General features: G+C 47.1%; 1 protein-coding gene across 5 annotated transcripts in view; it reads right to left on the bottom strand.

The window, feature by feature from the left end:
- The window catches only part of Kirrel3 (kirre like nephrin family adhesion molecule 3), a 551931-nt gene that overhangs the window by 93813 nt on the left and 431138 nt on the right, over nt 1-26980 (bottom strand). The window lies entirely within an intron of this gene.

Genomic DNA, 26980 nt, shown 5'->3' with positions numbered 1-26980 from the left:
CTGGGGAGGGAAGCACAGTGGTCAGTCAGCGTAGGCAGCAGTGTCTGGATGACTCTTTTCACACCCTCTAAGCAGAGTCAGGCTGTCCTGAAGGTACCAGCCTCATTCTCATCTTCCAGGGGCTGTCTCTGGACTCCAGACTCCAGCCCCTCCCTTATCCAACCCTGATGTTGACTTTGGAGATGAACCTCAGCCACCACGGGACACATACCTCTTTTCTTTTTGTGGGATTCTCACCTAACTCAGGAGTGATGATGGCTCTAGTTCAACCTGGCAATGCAGACAATCTGAGTGGCTGGTAGGGCCTTGGCAGGACCTGGTAGCTGTGTTTACCCACATCTTTCTTATTCTATCCTTTTCTGCAGTTAGCTCTTACAATCTCCCCCTTGGAAATCACTTGGGAGTCTATACCTCTCATCCACACCTCAAAGCAAGATGCCACAACCATTGAAGCTATTGGTTCATATTTTATTAAACAAATAGTTTGCTGCACACATGAGATACTAGGCCCTGTGCTGAGATTTTAAACATGAGCTCATGAATTCTTTCATCCTGCTAACAACCTAACCACAGCAGGCACCATCTCTATGTGGAGATCGGGAGGCTGGCATAAGTAGGGGACAAAGGAGAGTAGCGCTGAGCTGACTCTGTACTTGCAATGCTTGGTGTACGGCCTGGGTGTACTATGCTCTCAGTGCCCCCCTGCAGACAGCTCTGCAAAGACTGGGAACTGAGGCATTTATCAATGGCTATCTGAGGCAGGTCGGAGGCTGTGAACCTGTCTCGTTCTGGTTCTGAGGGTTGTTCTTATTTGCTGAGCTAGGCTCCATGCAGCTCCCCAAGCCTCAGTCTGGGGACAGTCACTAAAGACCGTGGGAAACTGATACCGACGACCTGGGATTACTGCACTCCCTTCTCCTAGAGAGAATCTAATGTTTCAGGGCAGAAAAAAAAATCACTATTTTATACCAAAGAAACCAGGACCGGAGAGGCACAGCAGTCTACGCAGGATGACACAGATAATGAGTGGCAGAGCTGGGGCTGGGATGACACCCACTTGAGTTCTGAGCCCTCAGTTTTTCCCACCCCATCCCCAAAGAGAGAGATACTGAATGGTGGGAAAAGAGGCTGGGAGCCGGCTGCTACCTCCTTTCCGTATCACCACAGATGACCTGGACTTGAATTGCTGCCCCATACAGGGCTAAACTATGGGCACATGGAGAGCTGAGGTGCAGGGGAGGGCATGGGGTCCCAATCAGCAGACAGTAGGGGCAGCAGGAACTTCTAGAGTTGACAACCTTATGGGATCTTGGCAACCTCTCTGAGGAGTCTTATTAAAAATCAAATTGGTTTGGAATTGTGGGAGTAACACTTTTTCTTCTAATTTAAACTTTACAAATTAGATTACATAGGATATTTTAATCAGCTCTGGGTAGTGTTTTTTTTCCCTACTCTGTCTCTTAAGTTTTCCATTGTAATTAGGCTGTTTCTGGCACCAAAACAAGAGAGAAAGATGAGACAGAAGAGAAAGAGGACCGAAGGGAGCAGCCATAAAGTGGGGGTCCAGAGAGGGAAGAAGGAGAGTGGGAGAGGGAGGGAGAGAAGAGACAGAAAAAGAGAGGAGAAAGAAGAGGCAGAAAAAGAGGGAGAAAGAGACTGGAGATGGGAAAAGGAGGGAGAACAGAGGAGGAGGAAGAAAGAAGAGGAAAGAGAGAAGAGGAGAAGGGAGGAGAGATGAAGAGGACAGGAGGAAGGATGGAGGGTGGGGAAGAGAATGGAATGGAGAGCAAAGGAGGAGAGGAATAGGAGAGGAGGAGAGGGAAGAAGGGAGGAGGAAAAGGAGGATGGAGAGCAGACGGGAGGAGCAGAAGTAGGAAGAGGTGAGGATAAGTGGGGATATAAAGAAGAGGAGGAGGAAGGGGGCAGGGCATCTTTCCTAGGCTTCTCTTCATGCTCCAATCTTTTATCCTGGAATGTTTTTTTGCAAGGACAGTGTCAAGGCAGCTGCAGGAGCAGCCAAAGATGGTGTGATCAGAGAGAATTACCAGGTTGTCAGCAAGGGGCTCAAGGAGAAAGCCCTAAAGGAAGGGGGTCCAAGCTTCCAAATGTCCCTTATTAGGAACTTCCCAAGGAGGTGGCTGTCTATCCATCATACCCCATCCTTTTTATGCTTGGTAGAAGGAACAGGAGATTGTTGAAGATGCTTGGGGCATCCGTTCCTCAGGGCAAGAGTGAGTCCAAGATGATCATCATGGAAGTCAGGCCATTTGGATGATAGGGGACACTGGGAGAAGAGGTCAGTGGCAACACTGGGGAGCTAACTAGGGGTAATCGCAAGGCCACACTGGAGGGCTTCTCAGAACCAGGAGTCGGAGCATATACAGGATCTGCCCAATCACACCTGGAGGGCAAGGCAGGAGAGGTCAGAGAACTGCTTAGGTGCAGTTCTGATGGTGGTAAATGGAGCATTAGTCACCCACTGTTTATGTTGGGACCCCCTTGGATTTTCTGTGAAAAGCATGTTTCTAGGGGGAGAGGGCACACAAGTCTCAAATCATCCAAAAGATGTGATTTGGAAGTTATTTTGGGGAGAGGGGTGGAGACTGAACACCCCCAAACAAGAGTCTTTTTGGTTCAATTTTAATATTTTTGCATTATGTTCAAGCCACTAAAATTACTGTGTCTCTTAGTGCCAGGTGTGGGATACAAGGCCTTGCAAACAGCATCGGCTCTTGCCGTTGCTCTTAGCTGCTCACTGTAACTAGATAGTAAAAATAGACACTATGATGACACACAGACTTAGGTTCTAGAGATCAAGCCAGAGCTGAACTGAGAACTTTGTTTCCACTGGCTCCATTTGGGAATGCTAGAAGGTGCTATTCAGGCTGCAGGAGAAAAGGCACTAATGGAATTATCCAACGATGTACTCTGAATGATACATACTAACGTACCAGGTAAAATGTGCCCACTGGAGCAATAGTGGCATGATGGTTATAGGGGCAACCAACTGCCTTCTGATTGGATTTAAGGCCCACTCCCCAAAAGAAACTATTTAAATGGGCAAGTTGTCAGACTGTCTTCTAAATCTTTATGGCTGTGCCCTAGCTTTCACTGTTTGTTGGAGAAGCTTTTGTGTGTGTGTGTGTGTGTGTGTGTGTGTGTGTGTGTGTGTGTATGTAGCAGTCAGCAGCTAATATAGATTTATAACCAGTCAGAGTGTTGGGAATAAGCAACTGCTGAGTGTTCATCTGTAAATGAGGTATAGCTATATCATCTCCCACCCCCACTCTTCAAGGCCCAGGGAGCAGAAAGAGTGGACAGAAAGAATGTTAGAGCTGGAGGGTGGGGAGGTGTGCTATGGCATGCTGTCTTCTGGGCCTGGATGGCCATTGCACTCATGAGCTCATTGAGGCTATGGTTGCACAAGACTGCAGGAGCAAGCCATGAAATCAGCCAGCATTCCAGCACACAGAATGGGGAGAGCCAGAGGGACAAGTTGGGGGTAGATAGGATCAAGATACATTTGTATACATATATGAAACTGTCAAAGAATAAATAAAAGATATTAAAAATAAATAAATATACTTTTTCTTTGAAAGTGGAGATGCTTTTAATGATGGCTCTTAAACTTGGTAGATTAGAAAAGTCACTGAAAGTTGGAATCCTAGAGTAGAGCATGAAACTCTTGATCTCAGAGTCATGGTTTCGAGCTCCATGTTGGGTGCCAGTTGTAGTTTTTGCTGGCTTGTTGCTGCTGCCTGTGTGCAGTCCCTGTTTCCTGGAGTCAGGGGGTGAGAAGATGCAAAGTCAATGGTACAGACCCTGGGAGATTCTAATACAGAAGCTTTCTATTGATAACAGTTTGGGGATGTTTATGGGGTTAGGGAAATTAAACTGCTACAGGAACGTTTCCGGTTGGTCCTCTGGAAACTGATGGTCATGGCTGGCGGGTTGTGATTAGCTAGAAGCATGCATCATTAGTTACCATGCCTTTGGTTCACTGACAGGTTGTCTTGGCCAATTTTGCTTACTCATTGTAAGTTTGCATGCACTTGCTTGTGCTTACGCTATTGCCCTGTCTCTCTTCCGAGCATTTTTCTGTCTCCTCCTCCCATCTTGCCATAGGATTGATGTAGATGTGTCCTATAGATCCTGTCTTCATAGGAATTTGGGGATTCAAACTCAAGTCTTCATGCTTAAGTGGAAAGTGTTTTCCCTCTGAGGCATCCCCTCAGCCTGGGGGTGTGCTCATGGGAGGAATTGTGGGACCCTACTTTTCTCTCTCCCTTGTTTCTCAGCTTGAAGTGAATAGTTTTGTTCTACCAATTACCTAGAGGCAATCAAACCCCTTGGACCAAGCCCTGGAGAACCATGAGCCATAACAGCTCTTTTGTTTTCATAAATTGATTGTCTTAGGCATTTTCCACATGTCAGAAAGCTGCTGAACACTCAGAGGCTCACACAGATGAAGAAGTTTGCCCAAGTTTACAACTTTATACTGTTACCCCAGGCAAAACTCGGTCTTGAGAGTCTGTGCAACATCGTTCTTTCAGTACTACTCCAGTGTGGCTAAGGAGCAGAACACCTGACCCTAGTCCAATTCTCCTTAGTGCTCACACCACCATTCAGATCTCCCAAGGGCCTTTGGAATGTAGAGATTCCTTGGGCTTCCCCTGACTCCATGTCACCCCCTCCCAAGGTGCACGTACATGTGGCATGCTTAGGAACAAAGAACTGGCTTCCAGGCTTCACTTCTTCTGCAGAACTTTTCCATTATCTTTTTAATTAACCACCTTAAGTTTCCCTTCCTCTTGAGACAGGGTCTTGTTATGTAGTCCGTATGACTCCTGAACTTGCAATCTTCCTGTATCTGTCTCCTCTGTGCTGGAATAGCAGTCACGTGTCATTACCCCTGTTCTACTTTGGGCTTTGTATAGAATGTCTTTCCCCTTCCTTTGGTGTCATGCAACTTCCCTGGGTCTTTTTTCCCTCTCTACAGGCCCAGGTCCCATTCTACTCTGAGGGCCACCTGGGAGGTCTGTAAGGGATGAGGCTGCATATCCTCTAAGGCCAAGGCTCTAGGGCTTAGAGTCTCTGGTGCTGTGACTTCTCTGGGTGAGGAGCAGAGAGAAAGATGGCCAGTGTCTCCAGGCCCATGCTGCATTTGGAGAGACACCATGGTTGTTATGTAGCTCGGCCGCACACAGATGCCAGTCCCAAGTCTTCTGGGGATGTATTCCGGTCCTTCAGTGTCTTAACTCCATTGTCACTCATAGGAAAGGTCTTTGATTTGTGCTTTCCTGGTGGTAGAAAAAGGAGCATGGACCAGGACACTGGGCTTGGGATTGGTAGCTGTCACCACAGAGGAGATCTAGCCCTGGAGCGCTCTCTGCCTTGAGCCTGGTCAGAGATGCAATCTAAACACCTGACTCCTACTGGAACCCCCTCATGCTTGGAGCCCAGCTTGGAGGTTCAGGGCTGTATTCTCAGTTTCTTCTTTTTCATGCTCGGCCTGGACAGTTTGGCCTGCCTTTGTCAGGTAGAGGACTGAGAGAATGTAGCCATTGCTTAAAATCAGAGGCCCTGGAATGCTTTCTCTTGCTGTGAGAGCCTGTGAGCTGTACTGTAGACATGCATGCATGGCCAGCATCATGCCTGTGGGTGGTGGAAATCAATAAAATCCTGCCTATTCCTGTCTCAAAACTCAAGACTGCTGGTGGGATGTACTGAGAGCTCCTGAATGGTCACCTTAGGATATAAAGGGTCATGCAACCATCTTAGACAGGTCATATAAAGTTTATGTGGAGCTTAAGAAATCCCTGCTTCTAGGAGGGTGGTGAGCTGGCTCAGCGCGTAAAGGTGCTGACTGTGAAAACCTAATGACCTGAACTTGTTGCAAGGACCCCATATAAAGGTGGGAAGAGCTGACTCCACAAAGTTGTCCTCCAACGTCCTCGTGTGTATTGTTATTACACAAACACACATACACACACGTGCACGCACTCACACACATACAACTACTGCTAATATATAAAAGAGAAAGGCCTGCTTTAAGATGGCAGTTGAAGTACAGAGAAGCTTCCTGGAGTGTGTGGTGACAGGAGGATGCTAAGGATAAACTCATTTTGGGACAGGAAGGGTGAGGCTCCTCAGATACCTCCCAGAGCGCCTGAATATTGTCACCTTCCTGAGCCCAAGTCCTGCACAGTAGAAAGGATGTAGCTGCAATCTGGTCCTAGAAGGAACTCTACTCTGTCACTACCTGTATAACTGGGACAAGCTCCTTACCTTCTCTGAACCTCAGTTTCCTGATGTCCCCAGAGGGGATGACAGCAATGAAAGCGTTAGAAGGATGCAGGTCTTGTACACAAGTCATCCTGTATGCGGTGTTCCAAAAAGGGCTCCTGTCACCACTGTCCATACATCTCGGTGAGTCCAGGACTATACAAACTGGACCCTAAGCAGCTCCTGCCACGATCCGAGAATGGAACTCCCGCAACTCTGATGTGGGACTCTGTTAAATCAGCAGGTAGAGACCAGAACTGAGCCCTCCTGACTGCTTCAGAGCATCCCTTCCCAGCCAGCCTTGGAGGCTCCCAAAGCACCTGGCCAGCAGCACAGGAAGGGCTCCAGTGTGGCCATCTGCTCTATCAGTGACCAATTGGAGGAAGCTTAAGAATACTCATTCCGGGGATATTTTACTACCAGTTTTCTCTCAGCACAAAGCACAGAGCAAATTGCCTCTTAGGAGATTAAAGAAAGCTGTCCTTGTCAGGAGAGGCAAGCAAGGGAGAAGGAGAAGAGCGGGAGCCAGTGGCTCCTAATGACACCAGAATAGTACTTGGGGACACAGGGAAGGGACCCAGTGTGTGGCACAGATTTGTTTCCCGCCCTTGACCTGTCAACACTGGTGCTGGTGCCAGTTCACTGATTGACAAATAACAAATCTGATTTTTATGGAGGACTTAAGTGGGTGGGGTGGTAGTGACTATAGCAACCTCAGGGCCCGAGGTAGGGACAGGAACCACCTCAGCTGTGTGTGGGGCAAAGGACTGTGTTTTCCCTGGCCATGGGCTTAGAGCCTGGAGAAAGCAAAGGTGTGTGCCTGGAGCTGGAATAAAAAGCAACACCAAATTTGTGCCCAAAGCAAGGAATAAAGAAGAAAGCACAGGGAGCTGGATTCTGAAGTGGTCTGCAGGGCAAGCCAGATGAGGATAGGGAGGGGCTGTCTCCAGGAATGTTGATCATCTATGCAGAGGTTGGAGGTCAGGATGTAGCCAGGGAGGGATAGCTCTAGAACCACACTCTCCCAGGCTATGCTCTGTTATCTCCTCAGAGCTGGGACATTGCTCTGGGACAGTTGCTTAGTTTCTCTAGCTCTAGTGTCTGTGTGTTGGAAGCTTGTGGAGTTATCCGAGATAACAGAACCAGACATTGGGTCTAAAGTACACAGAACCCTTCATGCCTTCTTTAGCGATGGCTATCACTCTCCTTTTGAACTGGTGTGTGGAGTATGTATGGAAAAAAATAGTCAGGAGGGGACACTAACCCAAAAGAGAGGGAGTCAGAGAAAGACACACACACACACACACACACACACACACACACACACACAGAGAGAGAGAGAGAGAGAGAGAGAGAGAGACAGAGAGACAGAGAGACAGAGAGAAAGACAGAGAGAGGTACACATAGAGAGAGACACAGAGAGAGTGTTGGGGGTAAGAATGGGAGATGGGGGAGGGGAAGGGTTGAGGGGAGCTGTCTGCACCGGTCCTCAAATTTGTGCTGAGATGCTTGCACTTAATGAGAAGCCATCGAAGATCTGGGACCCATTTACTCGGACCTCCGTTTTAGGAAGATCACAGGATAATGGTGGGGAGGATGGATGGAGAAGGATCATCCACAGATAGGAGGACTGATCATTAAAATTGTGCTGTCAGAAGGGCTCAGCTAAAGCTGTATTGGTAGGATGAAGAAAATGCGTTTAGCATCTTCTTGGAGGTAGAACTGATAGCGTTTCGGGGGGTGGGTGATGGAGGCTACTGTCGGTGATGGTGGAGTCTCTTTGCTGTCTTCAGAAGTGAATCTGGTCTGAGATGCGACAGTTTTGTGGCAAGCATGTTGATTGGGAGAACTCTGAATCACTCAAGGAAGGCATGTTAGGCATAGTTGGGTCAATGGGTCTGGAAGTGAGAAGAAGGCATAAATAACTCATGTTTACTGGGCACTTATTCTGGCCCAGGTGTGTACATGTACTTAAATGTATGAACGCCTGTGTGCTTGTGTATGTGTGCATGCGTGTGTCTGTGTTTGTGTGTGTGTGTGTGTGTGTAGGCACATGGGGGACAGAGGGGGACCTCAGATGTCTTTCTCGATTGCTCTTTACCTTATTTTTGAGACAGCACTCATTAGGGCCTGGGGTTTGCCAAGGTGGCTAGGCTGGCTAGCCATTGAGCCCCAGGGATCCTCCTGTCTCTACCTCCCTAGTGCTAGGATTGTAAGCACACACCACTGGTTCTGGCTTTCTACATAGATGCTGCAGATTGAACTCAGAGTTCACGCTGCATGGAAAACTATCTTCCAAAACCTTCTTGCTGCTTTTTCTTTAAAATTTATTTTTAGTGAGCATACAAAACAATGGGTTTTATTCTCCCCCTCTCTCTCTCTCTCTTTCTCTCTCTCTCTCTCTCTCTCTCTCTCTCTCTCTCTCTCTCTCACACACACACACACACACACACACCCCATCATCATATCCATGCCTCCACTACAGTCTCTTCTTCTCCACTTCTATTAGTCTCCCCTCCCCTAAAGAGTTCTTTCTACTTTCATGTCTTATATAGTACTTGGTGTGAACCTGAGAATTCATCTCTAAACATGAGACGCCATATATATTGATGTGACTATCTAAGTAGGCCAAGGTTTATTTAGTCAGGGCCTGCAGGAACCAGCTGTCTGGAATCAGGTATTTAACTCTGGTCAAGGTTCATACAGGTTTTGCGTTCTGCTAGCCAGAGGTCATCCTAACCCATCTTTCTTGGGAGAAAGAAGCTGGGAGAACTTAGTTGTCCCTTTCTCTTTGACCTTTGCTGGGATAGAGATTTGAAGGCACTTTCACCTCCAAAATCATCATTTGCAAACACTGGAAGCTTGGTTCTATTGCACAGGTGAGGAGAAACTTGCCAGTGTCGTGAATGTTCTAGAAAGAACATGAGGATTTTGTTTGGGTATGTATGGGAGTACCTGCCCGCTGCTCTTCCCAGGAGTGTTTATTCTTCCATTTCCTAATTCCTGCAGGAGCTAGGACAGCACACACAGCTTGTGACTCTGACCACCTCACACCTCTGTCCTCAGGACACAATCTACCAAGGTTGTCCGGGACACGATGGGTCTCTAATGAAGAACAATCGGGCTGACCAAGGCAGGGTGAGTCCAAAGTCGCAATAAATCCTGTGCCTGCTGATTATCAGCATTGCAGCTCCAGCCAGAGCCTGCCCTGTGCTCATTAGCAGCAGGACGGGGCCTCCTCCATCCATCCAGCCAAGGCCTGGGTGCCAAGAAGATGCTGATAAGTGCTGTAGCAAATGGGAATCCTCTATGCCCATGAAGGAGTTCATCCATCCTTGTCTGAAGTCACCCTCAGAGGATGAGGATGGGCAGAGTGATACAGGTCTGTAGGGGAAGTGGGAGGTGTAGAAAGGCGACATTCTTGCCATGAAGCAGGACCCTGGATGGTGTCCAGACCTGCTGCACTTTGGTCATGGGACTCAGACTGGGTTCCTCTGGCTGCAACTGGGATTTTGGTGACTTCAAACAGGGAAGGGTGGTGAGCAATAGGAAAGTGGACTGAAGAGCAGGCAGAGGGCTGTGTTTGTACCCCAGGTGGGGAAGTAGACCTTGGCCATGGGTACCACTGGGAGGTTGAGACCGGGCCACAGATTAGCCTGCCCCATGACTCCTAGTGTCTTTCACTTTTTGTGAAGGTCACAGGATGGACACATGAAGCTGTATCTTATCCTTGTCCTGAGGACCCTGCTTTGCCACTTCTTAGCTGTGTGCCTTTGGACCTACCTACCCTTCCTCAAGCTCAGATTGATCACCTGTGAGATGCAGAATTTGGACCACTAGATAATCATCCCCCTTCAGCCCCCTTCTTCTCAACCTAGATGCTGCATTCACTAACTTACCCACATCCTTACTTTTACAAGCCCAAAAGATGAAAATAATAAAACCCTAGGCACGAGGAAGTCAAAACAAACCCCCAGGGACTCTTGGTCTGTTTGGGGGGAAGATCTGTGTCCTAAATACTATTTCTTTTAAACAAGGATATTTAAATAATCATTTTATAGTGCTGTAGACCTTGCCAGTTGGAATAGTTCTAAAACTTTTATGTGTGTAAGAATTATAGTTTCCTGGACTCGAGCTTAGAGAAGCTGAGATGGTAGATTCGCATGGTGTCAAGGAGCCTGTGGCTAACAGCTTCCAACAGTTGGGGGACCACAGTTGGGGTGCATCCATATATAAACAACATTTGTCTCAGGGTAGGCACTCTTTTTATTCTTAAAATTATCAGATTCTTGCCCAGCTACTGTCTTTTTCTGAACGTGCCCTGTTTTCCGCAAACTAAGCACAGAAGGCATTGGACAAAGTTAACAGTTTTCCACACACCTTTGAAAATGTGTGCAAACATTTTATCCACGAAATGTCAAGTGGTGCTGCAAAGGCAGGGCTGGGGAACCACGTCCTACCCTCGGTCCTGCATTGGGAACCACGTCCTACCCTTGGTCCTGCATTGGATCCCAAGGTCTCTGTGTGCAATGCTCAAGGGTTCAGAAGGACTGGTTCAGTTTAGATTGTCTGCAGGGGTTCCATGAAGGACAGATCGACTCTGTCCCACTGACAGGAGCATAAGCCTAGCACCTTGGAATACTGGGTGGCTGGGACAGGCTGGCATTAAGTCTAAGTGCTTTTGTCCCTGTGCACAAACCTTATGCTGAGAACAACAGCTCAAATATGGCACTTAGTGGCCTCTTGAGGTGTTCCCAGCGGCAAGTAAGCCACTCTAGTGCATGTCCTCAGTTCCTCCTCTCTCAGAGATTAATACAATCAACTTCAAATTTTTAAATAATTTTACTTACGCAGAGTCAGTCTCTCTCTCTCTCTCTCTCTCTCTCTCTCTCTCTCTCTCTCTCTCTGTATGTGTGTAAAGTGGTTCTCCCCTTTTACCATGTGAGTCCCAGGAATTAAACTGATAGACTTGGCAGCATACGCCTTTACCCACCGAACGATCTTGCTGTCCCCTAAATGAAACCAACTCTTTACAATCCTTGTTAATGGAGAGGAGCAGGGGTGTGAATAATTCCTGTGGCCTCAGGTAATGAGCGCACTTTCACTTTGGGATGCCTTTTGTTATTCTTGTGCGAATATGAATTTGATTTTCTGGGAAATATATATATATATATATATATATATACACACACACACACACACACACACACACACACACACACACAAGCACATATTTTTTAAAAAAACAAACTCACAATCTGATGATGGACACGGAGGACTCCCTGTCTCCTCCTCAGCTGGGTGGGAAGGATCTCTTCTGTCCTAGTCCAAAGTCAGAGTTAGCCACACGCTCCCTCCCCCTTTGTCATCTCTCTGGCTCACACCTTCCCTAGGAGAGGCCGTGGATATTAACTGATTTTGCCTTTAAAGGACTTTCATTCCCTTTGGGCCTCATGCAAATAAGAGCAGAACAAGAAGCTGTGAAATGTTAGCAGAGGACTTCATTAAGCAATCCTGGTGATAGCATTTGCCAGGAATGGGGACAATTTGCCAGCAGATAATTGAGAGCTGACTATATATATGTCCTAATTAAAAAAGTGATTCTCCTCACTGCCCTGGGATTCTGGGCCCAGTCTTCTGGTTGACTTGGGATATTAGCCACAGCTAACTTTTGTATACACTTTACGCTTCACAAGGCACTTCCTATGCGTTATCTTACTCAATCCATCTTCTCAGTTCGCCAAGGAGAAGGGCTGATCATCAGTCTCCCAAGTAGAGACTTGAGTGGCTAACGCTCAGAGCCAACTGTTCCGCTGTAGCCATGCATAACCAGTTCAGTCTTCTCCCTCACTCTGGCCTTTTTTTGTCACCATCAAAGAGACAACCTTGAGAGGTCTTTCACTATTTGTTTCCACCCAAAGAGGCATCAGCAAAGAAAACACAGCTATCTTGCAATAGCTACCCCTGTCTTTTAAAAGTTTATAGATGTGTAGAGCAGAGAAGCTTATTCTAAAAGCACTTAGGAAGAAGGTGAGGGGATGTTCGGGCTTCCGGGGGTTAGAATTGGGTTCTTCTTTCCAACAGGGATTAGGCTGGGTCATTGAGTCTGGTGTCCTGGAAGATAGGTTGGTCATGTAGAGATGGAGTGGGTAGAGACAGAACTTCTAGGATACAAGAACAGCTCCGCCTACAGGCTGGTCATTTCCACTGCAATCCTGAGACACAGAGCCTTTTCCATTTCATGGATGAGGAACCGGAAACTCAGAGAGGTTAAGAAACTGGTACTTGGTCATTGGTGATGAATAGTAGAACTAGGATTTGAATTCTTTCCTTCCAATGCGGGCGTTTGTTTATACAACTGTACTGCATATAGCGGGAGTTTGAATCCTGGGTTTTCTCTTTAGAGGGCAGAGACTGGAGACAGTGCCCTCTAATTGCTCCAGCTCTGCTCCAAGAACAGATGTGACGCGATAGGCCATCTGCTTTATACCCTCCACGGATAGCCCCTGCCCAACTCTAAATCAGGGTAATACTCTCATGTGCCCTCGGGGCTGAGGTGATCCCCATAAACATTAATTTAGGATGAATGTTCTCTGCACCCGGGCTAAGGCGTGACTGTTACATTCTTCTTTGTGTGTATGTGTGCCTGTCTAGAAGCCTGCATTCACACTCCAAACTCCAGTGCCATTCACCTTGTTTTTTGAGAGCACCGCTCAGACCTGGAGCTCTCAAAGGCCAGTAGCCTTCCTGCGTCCACCTCCCCAGTACTTGAGTTCCAAGTGCGGGATACCCTGCTTGGCTTTTTGACGTGTGTTTTCAAGATCAAACTCATGGGAAGCACCTTTCTGACTAGTTATCTCCCTATTTCTCCCTCCCTCTCCCTCTCCCTCTCTCTCTCTCTCTCTCTCTCTCTCTCTCTCTCTCTCTCTTTCTCTCCAGGATCTCATCAGGCAGCCCAGACTCTGTCCTTGAACTAAGAATGCCCCTGCTTTCACTTGCTGAGTCCTGGGATTGCAGGCATGCTCCATCATGCCTGGCTTAGAATGGCGACTTCCACTCTCCTTCTTGGCTCGTTCTTAGCTCTGGAAATGGATCCCCTACAACAGCTTTCTCAGCTCAGGTCTGGTGTAGTGACTGATGACTTCCATTTCCGGCACTGCTGGAGCCGTGGGCCGTTGCAGTCGCTACCACAGTGCTGCGATCCTTATTTGTTGTGCGCCAACCCAGGGAGGGCAGGCTGGTACCTACCCGAACCCTTCCGCTGGGGCATTAGAGCAGGGGCAGCTGTTGGCCACCATCTTGGGAGAGTGGTCCATGCCTGCCTGCCTCTCAGGACATCTCTATTTTCCAGCTGCAAGGCCTCTGGAGATGCGTATGGCTCCTATAATAGCAGAGTTACTCATGGTTTCGCCGGAGAGAGTGGAGCAGCTTTGAGACCTCCTCCCCTAAACGCAGCAATATTTGGTAACACTTGGCGTCTTGGGGAGAGAATTCATGTCCGTAATTAGTTACTGTATATCACCGTGAGTACTCTGCTCAGGATTTACTGGGCAAATACCATTTAACTGCACAATAACTACAGGTCCTTGCTGCTTATTGGGTAATTTACTAAGGCTGGGAGAATGGGGCAGGAGGGATGCTGAATAGGAGGTATTGTAACCCCTTGAATCAAACTTTATGAGTTCAGGTTTGGCAGAGGAGATGCTGCTTGTCGCCAGCTCTCCTTGCTTTGTTTTGCAGGGTTTGGCGGCAGATCGTTTCCTTTCTTTTATTCATTGCAGAAGGACAGGTCTGAGACTGGGCTGCAGGATTGCCCAGGGCCACCTAGGGTTAAGGAGGGGTCTTTTGATTGAGAGGGTCTTTGGCCAGAGTCTTCTGCAGAAACCCAGGCTATGCATCTAGCCTGTCACTGACTCCCTCCATGGGGCCCCTTTCTGTATCTGGGCCAGTGGGTGGGGAGGGCAGGGAGCCGTCCTTGGCTGGCAGCATCAACATAATCTCAGTTCTCTCTTCTCTCACAAGTATGCGTGTTGCTTGGGAAGCAGCCATCCTTGGACCTTGGATGGCGTTCCCAGCCCTAATCTGCTTGAGCAAAGTCTGTCTTTGTTTGGCCGTGCACTGTCTAAACTCCTGTAACCTATTTAGGCCACGGAGAGGGGAAGAGACACAATAATGAAAAACTGAACGTGCAACATTGCCTTATGCAATCTAATAAATTACTCCGTAGCCGGCTGCCAGCTCAGACTAAGCCCAATATTGCCTGCAGTAATTATTTGGATCAAATGCAGTTTATCTGCTTCATATTTGTGCTTCTGTGCTCAGTGGTAACTTATAAATGTCATTGTGGTGTTTATTCGTTATAATGAAACTTAATGGCATTGGAAGCTAGGAGCAGAGCTGGTGGAGCGGCAGGTTTAAAACAGTTTCTTCATCTCTGGAGAAGGAACGAGCCAAGATAACACCACAGTGCCCTAAAGAGAAGAGATTTGCAGAAGCATTATGTCCTTGTGCCGTGTGGTTGACGAGAGGGAGCCAGGAGCTCTGAGCTGGCACCAAAGGTCATTTGGCTTTGCCTCTGGAGACATCGATCAGGAGTGGGTGAGACTCAGCCACAGTTAACCCAGCACTCTCCCATCTGGCCTGGCTGTCTTCTGAAGGCTTTTGTGTTCCAGGAGGTATCCAGCTTTCAGACAACAAGTAGCTGTTGGTAGCTGCTCTAGAGAAGTGAGACTCAGTGCTCAGGGTCTCGGGAAGCTGAGGTCTTGAATTGGGATGGAAGTTAGAGTCTCAAACTGTGTTGTAGAGGACGGATAGTCACAGAAGGCCTGGTAGAAGAGGAGGAGGGGAGGGTGAAGCCCCCAGTGGGGTTGATGGTAGGAAGCATGAGGAGGACATAAGTCAAGGAAGGGCTGGCTGGCAGGGTCTGAATACAAGGCTCACCACTGGCTCTACAGAAGGGTGAAACATTTACTATAAAGTTCGGAGTTTTGACTGATCCCGGGCTGGTCTCTGCCATTTACTGGTTAGATAGCTTTGGGTAAGTTATTTTTCTCTCCTCAATTTGATTTCTTCATCTGGGCCATGGGAGTCAGCATAGCTATAGCTATCCCTCAAGACTGTGGAGATCATTAAATAAGCTGACGTGTCTAAGGTGATGAGCATGGTGCCCGGCAGAGACTAAATGCTGAAGAGCTGGCTGCGGTGGCAGTGAGTGGCATGCAATAGATGTTTGCCCAGTGACAGCTGAGTGAATGGTGAACCACGTCCCCTTCCACTTATGAGCACTGCAAAATCCTCTTCCAAATGGCAAAGCTTGGCCTTGACCATGCTCAGGGCTGATTTTCTTATCCTTGGTGTATAATGTGAACATGAGGCCCAGCATGGCTAGTGACTTGCTCAAGGCTCCCCAGCTCCTATGTGAATGTAGAATTGGTTCTCCTGCATCTCAGGGCAGAGTGCCCTCTATGAGTCCTCCCATGGCAGCCCCTGACTTGACTTGGGAGGCTGAACTCATCCATGCTGTCCTGCTGCCCTGTATAGAGCTCACATTGACCTCTCCAGCACAACCAGGGGCTCCCCCAACTGCTTCCTCTTAATATTGCATCTGCCATTTGCTCATAAATAGTCCTGATTCCCCAGGTAACACACATGTGCAAGGCTCCTACCTCGGGAATAAGGGTGAAGAATATTCATCATCGTAATTCCTCCCACAGGCCATTCCTTTCTCAACACGTCTGTTTTGACCTCTGCACTCTAGGGTAGCCACTTGGAACAGTAAGGGACTATGAAACTTAATCCCTTCCCAAAGCTCCTGCACAGCCATTATGTATATACAGTCTTTACAGCAGATGCATGCAACAAAGACAGCTGGGGTCATGAATATACCCATCTTGCAGATGAGAAAATATAGGTCCAGAGAGATCAAAGTCAAGGTTTTTTCCTCATCAAGAACAGGACTAATGTCTAAAATATTTGTTTCTTTGTTTGATTCCTGATTAAACATTACCCATGGAAGTGTTTGCTTCATGCATATAATAACACACAATCATATTTGTATAATGTGCAATATTTTACAATTTATGAGATTTACCCTTGTTACTTTTCTGGTCCTCATGGGGCAGCTTTAATGTTTCTTTCTTGTCTGACAATGCTCACACAGTTAGCTGGTGGCAGGTAGGGGCCTTAAAGCACCATTTCCCAATATGGATTTCAAGGGAATACAAGGCCTGACACACCATGTGAAGATGCTTTATGGATGATGATTTGGAAGCTGTGTTCCCCACTTTTGGTGGCTCACTGTGCCCTTTGGCAAGTTAGTTTCCTAGATAGTCAACAAGAAAGGGACTTGTTTAATGAGGGATTGTTCAGCCTTCACCTCCCTTGTCTAAGCATCAAGGCTATATTTTACAACAAAATAAAACAACCCAAGTCATCCTACAAACGGGCTATAGAAACACTGCTTCGGGGCGAGTGTGGGCTGACATCCGTCCCGGGTGTCTTCAGGTGTAAGGCTGACAGAGGATGGCATAGAGGGTGGGATGGGGAAGGGGCTTTCTTCTGTGGACCATTAGAGCTGAAGCCCTCTCCCCAGGATGTGCCTCTCCTTCCCGTGACCCTGGGCAATGATGCCTAGTCAATTCACTCAATACCAGACCCCGTCTTGATTCAGGGTAAGACCAGAGTAGGATCTCTGAGTAGTGGATGCTACTCAGAGAATGGAGAATGAGGTGGTGGGTTTGAACCTTGGGAGGAGTGCACAGGAACACGTGGGAGACCTTTAGTCACATCTGCCATTCCTGATGTTGGGGATACTGCCAATTCTATCACCTATGGAAGTAAGCAGAGTGGTGATAAAGAAGCCAAATTCACCTCCTGGCCATATGCCTTAGGTTAATGTTTCAGTCTTTCTAGGCCTCAGTTTCTTCATCCTCAAAATGGGATAACAGAACACAGGTGACACCAAAATAAAGAGGAGGAATTTGGGAGGTCTAAATCTTAAACAGGGGTGGGATGAGAGGATGAGGGGGAGGGTTGATTAAAACCAAGGGCGTATGATAATGCCACATGAAAATCTATGAACCGACCAAAAACCATAAGTTAAAAACCAGAAATTGTTAGGTGAGAGAAAGCCAAGGGCTGCTAAACAAAAACTCTAGCGGTGGGTGTGAGATGCTCCTCGGGAGTCACTGTCTAGGGAGACCCCCAGAGGCCCCCAAACAATACAAGTTCTTGCCATTCCTCTTGGTTGTCCCAGAACTAGCTGATAAAAACCCCATGGGTGGAGACACGCCTTGGCTGCAAGATACAAAGTGAGCAGAGTCTGAGCTTTCCTCACGCTGGCTAACTTCCGTAGTCCTGGAGCTTGTTGTGTGAGATGCCAGGGAAGAAAAGACATCAAAGGTTTAGCTCGGCTGTGAATCCTATCAGCTACAACAGCAGCCTGCCAGGCAAGATGCGCTGACTGGTACAATACTGGTGCATCTATTAGGTAACTAACTACTCTCTAGTCAGATTCAAGGTCTGATTCACAAGAGAGAAATGCATGTCTGATACTGTAAACTCAGTCAAAACCCCTGGTCTGAGGAGGTCTGAAGTCCAAAGAGTAGCGTTATTGTTGTTGTTTAGGTGAATTGTCACGGCATCGAGTCATTCCTAACCATTTATGTTCATACTCATAGACAAACGCCATTCCCAGCCTTAATCAGGGAAACTTCTCTTGCAATGAGTAGTGGAGACTACAGAGATGCATGGCTGCTCAAGATGCTGAGTGTGAGTGACAGCTGATGCTCGGTCTTAAGACATAAATGTCACCTTTTTTGAGGCTTAGGGATCAACACTGAAGGGGGCCTGGAAAGACAGTAAGAGCGGGAAGACGGGGAGAAGGGCTGTGAAATGCTGTCTTCTAGATATGACACAGCTAATGCAGCCATGACTTCATAGTACCGGCGGCTGCCTGCACTAGGTCTACACAGGACTGGGTCTATTATCAGTCAATCATAGATCAGGGAGGGACTCATTAGACCTGAGCCCTCCCTGAAGAACTATTGGCTACTGATGGATTCTGGGGGAGGGACAACCATTGTCTCCAGCATGTACCCCTTGAGGAGCTCACCAGACTCCCATGCATAGTTCCAAACTCATGGTCACACAGATGATCCTGGTTAAACCCAGGGAATCTCAAAAATAAATACATGAATAAACACACAAATAAACAAAACAAAATGAAAATTAAATACAGGAATGTAGGAAAGGGATTTGAGGGTTGGGGCTGAGATTAAGGAGGATGGGAGGCTAAAGTCATGAGAATGCACTTTATACAGTTCTAAGTTCAATATAAGTTTTTAAAAAATGGGGCATGGGCCTGGAGTGATGGCTCAGCAGTTAAGGGCTCTTTCTGTTCTTCTAGATCAGTGGTTCTCAGCCTTCCTAGTGCTGTGACCCTTTAATACAGCTCCTCATGCTGTGGCGACCCCCAGCCATAAAATTATTTCATTGCTACTGAATAACTGTTTGCTACTGTTATGAATAATAATGTAAATATCTGCTATGCAGCATATCTGATATGTGACCCCAAAAGGGGTCTCCATCCACAGGTTGAGTGGATTGAGGCTCAAATTCCAGCACTCACGTGAAGGTTCTCTAATGCCTTTGTATCTTTAACTCCAGTTTCAGGGGCTCTGATGACCTCTTCTGGCTTCTGCAGGTACCAGGCTCACAGATATACATGCAGGCAAACACCCATACACGTGACACAGATTTTTCAAAAATGGGACCACACTCTTGATGTGGTAGGTGGTAAATGATACAAGCATACAAAAGTGGTGTTTGATCTTACACCCTCATGGGTTAGTGGGTTAGCTCTGGTCCTTCTCTCTCTTTCTTGAAGTTGCTCAGTATAACTGCAGCCAGATCGACTGGCTTTACCCACTGCTGTGCCCCAAGAGAATGTTCTCTGTACATCTCTTTGACTCTCTCAGCCACTTTCTCTGTCACCAGCCACTCACTAAACCTCAATTTCTGATGCAAGTTGCCAGCTATGTTGGACCCCCTTGAATCTCTAGGCTGTACCATTTCAGAGGCTGTTGGAGCAGCTTCTGATCACCAGTACCCGAGAACTCTGCTGGTGGGGGCTTTCTCTCTCAGGCAGTACTCACACCAATCAGGCAAAGCAAGCGGAGCTCGAAGCTAGCACTCCTACCCTTTGTGTGTGAGATCCAAACATCTTCCAACCCATTTCTCTCAAGAGCCTGTGTGTAAATGCCCCACTCCTTGGGACTCCTGACTTTGAGTCAGTATTCTACAGCATGTCCCAAAGGTCCCACGATTCTGGGTTGTAGTTTTCCGCAGTTGATAGTTGGCACCAGGTTGGACGAGACACTATATGGTCTCTGTTCCCCATGTCAGTGTTTTAAAGTCACTCTGGTACCCTCTTCTTCTGCAGATAAATGATCATATTTGAATTCTTAGATAGAATGTGCCTCTGGGGTAACTAAGCAAAGTAAAGATATTCCCCCATGTCTCCCACAGCTCCGAGTACACAGTCAGCACCTGATAAATCCCCAAATCAAACAGAATTGAACTTTCAGAACAGACCCGAGTGCAGCTATCAGGGCAGTAAGAGATGCAGGCTAGCGAGAGTGGCAGTCTAAGGAGTGTTGGATGGAAAGCTCGCCTCTTTTTGGGTCCGAGAGCATCCACAGCCACATCCTCACTTCTGCACCCACAGTACCTGATTATGGGCCACACCTCGGCAGGTACAGAGGAACCATGACTTCGTGCTCTTCTTCCTCAATGAGAAAAGAGGGCTCGTGCTGTGTTTCCAGATCCTTTCATGAACAGAGGTTGAGACGTGCCACTCTTTACTGACACGAATGGTGGTTATTCCTGGTCCATTTGACTCAGAGGTGGGGGACTGTTACATTGCTCTATTTATCCCACACTCAGTATGCAGTTACCGAAACTGTCACCGTGTCCTATATTCCATAGGCTATTATGTGTATTTCAAACCATTATATAAATGGACTTGATTTGGTACTTCTGAATGTCATTAAACTCCTCCCATACCAGTAACAACACCGTTTCCATAGAAACAAATATATTTCAGCGAGAAAGGCACAGGGAAGAAGCAGATGGAGTAGAGAGGAAAACACGGTACCCCATTGCTGCTTCCAGAGTGCCGGACCTGGCGCTGTGCAGTGACCACCCTGCAAAGGTGGTACAAGTGCCATCAGCTTTTTATTGACTTTCCTTCTGTAAAGTCCTGGGTAATTCATCTCAGCCCCAAACCTACTCATTCTGCTGCGCAGCTCTAAAAACTTTATGGCACTACAGGTCATTAGGCACCTCATTTATTTCCACTCTTCTTTGCATTCTCCAGACTCTGGGGGGAGGAACCTGGAGGGAGGGTCTCAGCACTCAGTGAATTCAATGATGGAACTTCGAGACTGGATGAGTGAGGGTACAGGAGCAGAGAGGGGAGAGGAGGTCTCCTCAGGACACAGCACAGAGGAGACCAATGTCTTGCCAATGGCAGCTGCTCCCCAGGTCACTTGGTCCCTTGTCAGGGCAGTTGGAATGTTAGGATGAAGACTCCTTGGGTGGAAGGAGCACAATATTTGGAACCTCTGTATAAGAACCTGGCCGAGGAGACACAGTGCCCTCTCTGTCTCTCTGTCTCTGTCTCTGTCTCTGTCTGTCTCTCTCTCCCCTTTCATAAGAGGATTCAAGCATTGGTTGCAATGAGCTCTTTAAGAAAAGTAGCCAAGTGTCAAATTCTCCAAGAAGCCACCCTCAGTACACCTTGCTCACAGTCTGAATGGAGTTCCCCTCTCTGTGGCCACAGCTGATTATTCAACTTGATGAAGGTAGCTCTGAAACTGTGCCACGATGTCCTGTGCTTGACAGCCTTGGGAGCAGAGACCACTTCCACATGTCACAGGGTTGGCACGGTGCCAGGCACAGAGAGCCACTGGATGGATGGTGGTCAGTCCTAAGTGGCCAGATCCATAGTATTCATGAAGTCTTTCCACCCAGGGGAACTGGACAAGGATGCTGAACCATCAAGACATGGTGCGGACTACATCCCAGCTTATTATAAACTGTGGATCATGACCCCTATGGGGGGTTGGTATAGGCTGTTGGTGGAGGCGATAGAGAATTTGGTATTAATGGAAGGTTTCTGAGCATCCAATGAGCAAAAAGTGGACTTGAACTCAAGCATGCAGTGACCAGGTGTGCCTGGCGCACTCACCTGTGTTGCATCACTCATATGCAAGGCATTGGTTCTGACCACACAGCGTGTGCACTCTGTGTACTGCACACACTGTCATGCCATACAGTTTTCCGGATACTCCCTTAGCTTGCTTTCGAGGCCACTGAATGATATGTATTGTGGTATCTTTGCTGTGCATGCAAAGGTTTGGCTCTTGTTAGAAACTTGGCCCATTTAATTATGGAAGACAATGGTGTCAATATTTTTCTATCATCATTTCTTAGTGTGTAAGCATCAAAGTAGTATGTTTTTGGGTTGGACTGAATTTGAGTGTTTGATTTTAAAAAATTCCTATTTAAATGGGTGGTTTGAGTTTTACATAAAAACAAAACATGAAATGGACTTTGGTTTGGGATTAGGACAGTTTCTGAAGTGCAGCAAATGCACTTCTGATGAGGCTGGAGAAATGGCTCAGAGGTTAAGAGCACTAACTACTTGCTCTTCCAGAGGTCCTGAGTTCAATTCCCAGCAACCACATAGTGTCTCACAACCATCTGTTATAAGATCTGGCGCCCTCTTCTGGCCTTCTGGCATACATGCAGGCAGAACACTAGGTACATAATAAATCTTTAAAAAAAATGTACTTCTGCCATGTCATATGATATGTTTATGCAAAGCAGGATGCTTAGCATTGAAAATTTTAATATCAAAATACTGATCTGAAAATCGTTAAAAAAATGCTCCACACCCTGCAGCAGCAAATATTTAGTCAAGATTTAATTATTTATGTAAAAATAAACGAGCACACCTATCTCATTAGTGTACAAATTTGCCTTTGTTTCTTTAATAAGTGGTAAAATTAGGTTGTGTATCAAAGATTAAGAAGTATTAATTTCTTCATGATTTATCATCAGTAAATGCTTGGTTTACAAGCCTATATACTTGGAGTCATATAACTGTAAACATTTATATATCTCTGGAGTTACATAATTTCTTTTTCAGCAAAAGGTGGGCAAGTGGAGAAAATTTAAGGGACCATAAACGAGCTGACCTTGACCTTTGGCTCCCTTCTGTCTCATGCCTCTATGATTTGCTTCTAAGCCTACTATGACGAGAGCTGGAATCGCATCTAGATTTCTGACTCCCAAGCTACAGTGTTTGACCATTAGGCTTCTGAGTAGCAGTGCTAAATGAAGTTTTTAAACCGGAACAGGCATCAAAGCAACCGGCATGAAGAATGGCTGATTTTCCCTTGTGGCCAACAGTGTTGCTGGGGACAGAGCACATGTCCAGCCTGGCACTGAGCCTGGCACAGTGCTGAGCTGAGGGGTGAGGGTGGGTGTGACTTCAACATGATCTCCCATGTCACTGTCTCAACAGCCTACTTTTTTTTCCCTGGAGGTTCTAGCAGCCTGTCTCTTTCAAAGAGCTCCCCAAACAACTTGATTAGGCACTTCTCCCTGACCCATCCTAGGCTCAACTTTCCCGCTGGCTGTGTCATGCTGGGCAAGTCACATGCCTTTTCTGGGGCATTTTCCTCTTTTTCTAAGTGCAGGCTCATGTTTCCTTTTCACCAAGTCCCAGCACCCTGTGGCCAAAACCAGCCCCTGTCTTTACTTTCCTGCCATTTTGCATTCTGTGCAAACATTTGAGCCCCTTGAGACAGGACAGACCTAATGGGGCTCACTGATGGGGAGAGCAGGCAGCTGTTAGAGAAACAGCTGCATTATGAGCATGCATTTGTACACAGAGGGCAGGGGTGTGGTCTGCAGGAGTGTGCAGTACACAAAGTTGACCTAGCCCGGGGAGAGCAGATCAGAGGACTTAGTGGGATTGATGTTAAGGTTTGGAAGATATGCAGGAATTAGCATGCAAAGAGCAGAGAGATGGATGGGTTGAGAGTGACATACGTTCTAAGAAGAGGGATCAAGGGCACCAAAGTCCTGCATAGGGGAGAATGGCTTCTTGAGGGGGAAAATGAAGGGTCATGTGGCAGGAATCAGATTATGTGGAACCTTACAAAACATGGAATGGGTTTAAATAGTCTTAAAAGCATTGGAGAATCACTGAAGTATTTTCTAGAACACAGTATCAAGTTTTCATTTTGAAGCAAGGCTTTGGCTCTGTGTGGAGATGAAATGGGCTGAGGGTGGTGGTTGGACACAATGAACAGAGGGAGAGAGATGAGGAGGGAGAGAGAGGGATGGAAGGAGAGAGAGAATGGGAGTGTAGGAAAAGGAGGGGGATGGAGAAAGCAGGGGCAAATTCAGAAGATACTCAGAAGGTAAAATCCCCAGGACATTGTGAGATCTCGATAGGAATGTGAGGAAGGGGAAATTTACAAAGTAATTTGGCCTGGTCTACAGACAAGGAAACCCTCTGGCCTTGGATAAACAGGTCTTTTGTAGGAATGATGGCTGGAGGAATAAGCTTGAGAATCTTCCATCAGATTGTGGCAGGAGAATGGAAATAGCTGGTCTCTTGTTCCAAGATGCTGAGTGAATTAAATAACAATCGTAAAGTGCCCTGGAAACCTGGGTCTTGCCATAAATAATAGACAGGGACGTTATACAAATAACCAGCTTTGTAGCCCCAGTGGAGGAAAACACATCATCAAGAAAAATGAAATAAGAAAAAAATATGCGCCCCAAAGCTCCAACTAACAAAATGACAGTATTAGCCAATGTCCTGGGGACCATGGCAGGCACCTCAGGAATGCTCTCAGGAAAATGATTGTGCATCCTCTGCATGAGCCAAACTGGCCTCAAGGAGTCTTGTGGCAAGAGCTGCCCCCACAAGTGGGTCTTGCCCTTCCTAGGTTCTGGGCTTTGGGCGGAAGTCCCAGCCTGCCTACTCCTGTCTCCTCTTTGCACTGATAGAAGCACAGTTTGTTTACAGGTCGGGTGGCATCGAAGTCAACAGGACTTCAATCTTCTCTACAAGGAGAGGCAGGAGAAAGAAACGCTGAAGTGCTTTGGGGCAATTGGTAAAACCACTCTACTTAAAACCGACTCCTTTGGTGACCAGGGATCCATCTTGGTCACCAGAGCATGCAACATTATGGGATGGGAGAGAGAGAGAGAGAGAAAGGTGTGGGCAGTGAGTTGAGAGGCAATTTAGAGTTCTCATCACCACAATTTAGAGACTTTGTTGCTTGGTTTCTGTCCGCTTGACATGTGCTAGAATCATCTGGGAAGGGGAAACTTCAAATGAAGAATTGCTCTGCCCGCTTGGTCTGTGGGCAAGGCTGTGGGGGCATTTTCATGACCATTAGTGTGGGAGGGCCCAGCTCACTATGGGCAGTGCCACCCTGGGCAGGTGGTCCTGGGGATTTCTTATACATAGGAAAACAGGCTGAGCAAGCCGCAAGGGATGAACCAGTAAGCAGCGCTCCTCTTTGATGTTCCTGCCTCCAGGTTCCTTCCCTGAGCTCCTGCCCTGCCTTCCCTCAACTGTCAGGCAAATAAACCTTTTCCTTCCCATGTTATTTTTGTTCAGTGTTTTATCACAGCAATAGAAAAGCAAACTGATATAAAGCCTTACAGGCGACCTTATCCAAACTGTTCAACTTTGTGTTTGAGGGCTGAACTCTAGGTGTCCAGGGACTTGTCAGGATAAGCTTCACATACTTGCTCCAACTATGGGACAGCTCTCTTTTTGAATGTCTCTATTAGGGGATCCGTGTTGTTCTGTACTCAGGAGCTATGAACTGGCTCGGGGGCCAAGCATCTGGCTTCATCTTTCTTGGGTGCTCCAGGAGGTCAGAGTTTTCAGTCAGTCTGAGGTGTTATACTGATCACGGTGTGGCTCCAGCATTGGGAGGCATTGCTATTTTACCTTCACTGAACTGAGAGAAGCAGTCACACACTGGGATTCTGAACATCCCGGAAGTTTGTTGTCTGCCTCCCTCTGCAGCTCAAGAGGGCACCTCTATGTAGGAAACTTACCTGGGCAGGCCCACTCCAGTACAGGATTAGGGGCCAGTCAGAAAGGGGGCCGAGGATTCCTAGCCCCCTCCCTCCTTTAATCACACTCTTCCTTGTTTATCCTTCTCAGAATGGGCCTCACAGAACTCTCTGGTTCCTAAGGGGCTTGTGCCCCTCCATCTAGATCTCCCTATAATGTTCTGCCTTTGTTTCACAATGGGCAAGGGCAATCTTTCTGACCTTCCCTTCCACTCTGCCTGGGTTCTGAGGGGCCTGTAAACCTGTAACTAAGGGGAACCTGAGACTTGGGGTGCTGCTGAAGATGGAAAGACAACCCCGGTCAGGGTCCCACTATGTTTCTGACTGGCCTGGAACCTGCTATGTAGGCCACACTGGTCTAGAGCTCACAGAGATCTGCTTGCCCCTGCTTTCCAAGTTTTGGTATTAAAGCATGGTCAGCCTAGAGATACATTATATAAGAAGCTGTTCCTTCTTAAGACCCAGCTGATACTTGCGGGAGACTTTCGATATTCTTCTATTGTGACTCACAGCCTCTGATTAAACATTTACCTAAGGAATTATCGTAAGCGACTCTTCCCTATGTGTGAGTCACTGAACTATGTTCCAAGAATGTGAAAAGATGGAGGTGAGGTCTTCCTTCTTCCACAGCTGGGGCCCCACAGCACACAAGCTGAAAGTTGATGGGCCATCCCAAACTGTGATACACACGGCAAAGAGACCAGACTGGTTGACCAGGTGGCACATACGGTGTGTGTGTGTGTGTGTGTGTGTGTGTGTGTGTGTGTGTGTGTGAGCTCTGGGTTAGGTGAGGCGTGAGCAGGTGCTTTTCATGGAGCTGTTTTTTTAGTGAGACATGCCTTGTGATTTTCCTGTGAGGTCCTTGTGGGCAGGGACTGTGTCTTATTCAGTTTAACAGCTCCGGTGCTTACAATGGAGCCTGACACTTATTATGAAAAATTGGTATCATTTTTATGGTTTTCAATGAATGTTTGATGAAGAAATAAACAACCTCTTTCCAACAGCTCCTTTCAAGTCCTGAGTTCTTAATCACCGGGAGACAATGATATCAGACAACCCCGACATCCTGGGCCCCGCCCATCTGTATCCCTTCATCCTTGTCTGCCCTTAGCTTATTTCTGCCTATTGCCCTGTTGGATACCCAGATTGTTGAGTCCAAATGGGAAAGAACTCTTTCCCCCAACATTTACCAGCCACCCCCATTCCTGCAAATGCTACAGATTTTCTTCAAGAAGCTATTAAGCACTCCCAAATAGAGCAACTCTCTCATTGACTATCAGATGCTTCCTTAAATGATTTTTGAATAGCATTTTCTTTTTATTGCTTTGTATAGTTTAACAGCACCAATTGCGATTACTCTAACATACGACAAGCCCCAGATCTCTAAGGCTCTTGTTCATTCATTATTTTCCTTTTGCTCCTTCTCAAATGTTTGTTATTTTTTGGAATGTAGTGAGGAGGAGGGGGTGGTAGTGGAGAAAAAAATAAAATACAAGAAGATATGAAATTAACAGGGAAA

The sequence above is a fragment of the Microtus oregoni genome, unplaced genomic scaffold, assembly GCF_018167655.1.
Source record: "Microtus oregoni isolate MIOR12 unplaced genomic scaffold, Mior012 000008F_ref0000371, whole genome shotgun sequence".
In the NCBI taxonomy this organism is placed as follows: domain Eukaryota; kingdom Metazoa; phylum Chordata; class Mammalia; order Rodentia; family Cricetidae; genus Microtus; species Microtus oregoni.
The sequence above is the reverse complement of the archived record's forward strand: the minus strand, read 5'-3'. Positions and strand labels throughout refer to the sequence as shown.